Source organism: Lepus europaeus, unplaced genomic scaffold (assembly GCF_033115175.1).
Source record: "Lepus europaeus isolate LE1 unplaced genomic scaffold, mLepTim1.pri SCAFFOLD_260, whole genome shotgun sequence".
In the NCBI taxonomy this organism is placed as follows: domain Eukaryota; kingdom Metazoa; phylum Chordata; class Mammalia; order Lagomorpha; family Leporidae; genus Lepus; species Lepus europaeus.
This window is the reverse complement of record NW_026909141.1, coordinates 161728-165921: the sequence shown is the minus strand read 5'-3', so window position 1 is coordinate 165921 and position 4194 is coordinate 161728.

Sequence of the window (4194 nt, the reverse complement as noted above, 5' to 3'; positions counted from 1 at the left end):
CGAATTTCACAACACTTTGTCCGGATATGACTGGATGAAACCGTAAATATCCGGTTTTGTTTTGGCTAACTCTATCTCAGATATTGCTACAGCCTCTATGTTTCTTTTTTCTGGATACTATCAATGTACTTTATTGTTTTTAATGCTTTTTGTCGGGAAACATTTTATTTTGAGCTTGTATACAGTAATTGGTTCCACATGGAGACACCAGCTGTACAAATTCGTATTTTCTACAGAGAAAGCTAGAGGAACTATGGCAAACAAACTTGATATTTCTGTTTGTATAGATGACACTTTATGCACTTGACAAACGAAAAGACTTTGCTTTTCTCCAAAACCATTTGTACTGTCATTTTCTCGGTCCATTGCATAGGAATTCCACACCACTTTGAACGGATATGACAGGATGACCCAGAAATATCCGGTTGTGTTTTGCTTAACTCAATCTGAAATATTGGAAAACCTCTGTGTTTGTGTTTTCTGCATATTATCGATGGACTTTATTGTTTTGAATATTTTTATCAGGGAACATTTATTTTTGTACCATAGAAATTCTAATTGGTTCATCATGGGGACACCAGCACTACACATTCGTATTTTCTAGGGAGAAAGCTAGAGGAACTGTGGCAAACAAACATGATATTTATATGTTTGTAGATGACATTTTATGCACTTGCCTAACGAAATACTTTGCTTTTATCTAAAACCATTTTTACTGTGATTTTCTCGGTCCATTAAATACGAATTCCGCAGGAGTTGTCCAGATATGACTGGATGAAACCGTAAATATCCGGTTTTGTTTTGGCTAACTCAATCCCGATATTGCTACAGCCTCTGTGTTTGTTTTTTCTGGATACTATCAATGGACTTTATTGTTTTGAATGCTTTTTATCGGGGAAAATTTTATTTTGAGCTCGGATACAGTAATTGGTTCCACATGGAGACAGTAGCTCTACACATTCATATTTTCTAGGGAGAAACCTAGAGGAAATGCGGCAAACAAACATGATATTTCGGTTTGTATAGATGACATTTTATGCACTTGCCTAACGAAAAGACTTTGCTTTTCTCCAAAACCATTTTTACTGTGATTTTCTCAGTCCATTGCATACGAATTTCACAACACTTTGTCCGGATATGACTGGATGAAACCGTAAATATCCGGTTTTGTTTTGGCTAACTCTATCTCAGATATTGCTACAGCCTCTATGTTTCTTTTTTCTGGATACTATCAATGTACTTTATTGTTTTTAATGCTTTTTGTCGGGAAACATTTTATTTTGAGCTTGTATACAGTAATTGGTTCCACATGGAGACACCAGCTGTACAAATTCGTATTTTCTACAGAGAAAGCTAGAGGAACTATGGCAAACAAACTTGATATTTCTGTTTGTATAGATGACACTTTATGCACTTGACAAACGAAAAGACTTTGCTTTTCTCCAAAACCATTTGTACTGTCATTTTCTCGGTCCATTGCATAGGAATTCCACACCACTTTGAACGGATATGACAGGATGACCCAGAAATATCCAGTTGTGTTTTGCTTAACTCAATCTGAAATATTGGAAAACCTCTGTGTTTGTGTTTTCTGCATATTATCGATGGACTTTATTGTTTTGAATATTTTTATCAGGGAACATTTATTTTTGTACCATAGAAATTCTAATTGGTTCATCATGGGGACACCAGCACTACATATTCGTATTTTCTAGTGAGAATGCCAGAGGGACTGTGGCAAACAAACATGCTATTTCTGTTTGTATAGATGACATTTTAGGCACTTGCCTAACGAAAAGACTTTGCTTTTCTCCAAAACCAATAGTACTGTGATTTTCTCCGTCCATTGCATGCGAATTCCACACCAGTTTGTCCGGATACGACTGGATGAAACCAGAAATATCCGGTTGTTTTTTGGCTAACTGAATCCGAAATATTTTGAAAGACTCTGTGTGTTTTTTTTTTCCGGATATTATCGATGGACTTTATGGTTTTTAATGTTTTTATCAGGCAACATTTAATTTTGTACCGTTGAATCACTAATTGGTTCATCATGGTGACACCAGCTCTACACATTCGTATTTTCTTGGGAGAAACCCGGAGGAACTGCGGCAAACAAACATGGTATTTCTGTTTGTATCGATGACATTTTATGCACTTGCCTAACGAAAAGACTTTGCTTTTCTCTAAAACCATTTGTACTGTGATTTTCTTGGTCCATTGCATACGAATTCCACACCAGTTTGTCTGGATATGACTGGATGAAACCGGAAATATCCGGTTTTGTTTTGGCTAACTCAATCCCAGATATTGCTACAGGCTCTGTGTTTGTTTTTTCTGGATACTATCAATGGACTTTATTGTTTTGAATGTTTTTTATCGGGGAACATTTTATTTTGAGCTTGGATACAGTAATTGGTTCCACATGGAGACACAAGCTGTACATATTCGCATTTTCTAGAGAGAAAGTTAGAGGAACTGCGGCAAATAAACATGATATTTCTGTTTGTATCGATGACATTTTATGCACTTGCCTAACTAAACGACTTTGTTTTTCTCCAAAACGATTTGTACTGTGATTTTCTCGGTCCATTGCATACGAATTCCACACCAGTTTGTCCGCATATGACTGGATGAAACCAGAAATGTCCGGTTGTGTTTTGGCTAACTCAAACCGAAATATTGTGAAAGCCTCTTTGTTTGTTTTTTCTGGATATTATTGATGGACTTTATTGTTTTGAATGTTTTTATTAGGCAACATTTAATTTTGTACCGTTGAATCACTAATTGATTCATCATGGCGACACCACCTCTACACATTCGTATTTTTTAGGGAGAAAGCTAGAGGAACTGCGGAAAAAAAACATGATATTTCTGTGTGTATAGATGACATTTTATGCACCTGCCTAACGAAAAGTCTTTGCTTTTCTCCAAAGCCATTTGTACTGTGATTTTCTTGGTCCGTTGCATACAAATTCCACACCACGTTGTCTTGATATGACTGGATGAAACCGTAAATATCCGGTTGTGTTTTGTCTAACTCAATCCGAAATATTGCTACAGCCTCTGTGTTTGTGTTTTCTAAATATTATCGATGGACTTTATTGTTTTGAATGCTTTTTATCGGGGATCATTTAATTTTGTACCATTGAAATACTAATTGGTTCATCATGGGAACACCAGCTCTACACATTCATATTTTCTAGGGAGAAATCTAGAGGAACTGCGGCAAACAAACATGATACTTCTGGTTGTATAGATGACATTTTATGCACTTGCCTAACGAAAAGACTTTGATTTTCTCCAGAACCATTTTTACTCTGATTTTTTCAGTCCCTTGCATATGAGTTCCAAACCACTTTTTCCGGATATGACTGGATGAAACCGTAAATATCCGGTTTTGTTTTGGCTATCTCAATCCCAGATATTGCTACAGCCTCTGTGTTTGTTTTTTCTGGATGCTAACAATGGACATTATTGTTTTGAATGCTTTTTAGCGGAGAACATTTTATTTTGATTTGGATACAGTAATTGGTTCCACAAGGAGACACCAGCTCTACACATTCGTATTTACTAGGGAGAAAGCTAGAGGAACTGCGGCAAACAAACATGATATTTTTGTTTGCATAGATGACATTTTATGCACCTGCCTAACGAAAAGACTTTGCTTTTCTCCAGAACCATTTTTACTCTGATTTTTTCGGTCCCTTGCAAACGAGTTCCAAACCACTTTTTCCAGATTTGACTGGATGAAACCGTAAATATCCGGTTTTGTTTTGCCTAACACAATCCCAGATATTGCTATAGCCTCTGTGTTTGTTTTTTCTGGATACTATCAATGGACATTTTTGTTTTGAATGCTTTTTAGCGGAGAACATTTTATTTTGATCTGCATACAGTAATTGGTTCCACAAGGAGACACCAGCTCTACACATTCGTATTTACGAGGGAGAAAGCTAGAGGAACTGCCGCAAACAAACATGTTATTTCTGTTTGTATAGATGACATTTTATGCACCTGCCTAACGAAAAGTCTTTGCTTTTCTCCAGAACCATTTTTAATCTGATTTTTTCGGTCCCTTGCATACGAATTACAAAACCACTTTGTCCGGATATGACTGGATGGAATCAGAAATATACGGTTGTGTTTTGGCTAACAAAATCTGAAATATTGTGAAAGCTTCTGTGTTTGTGT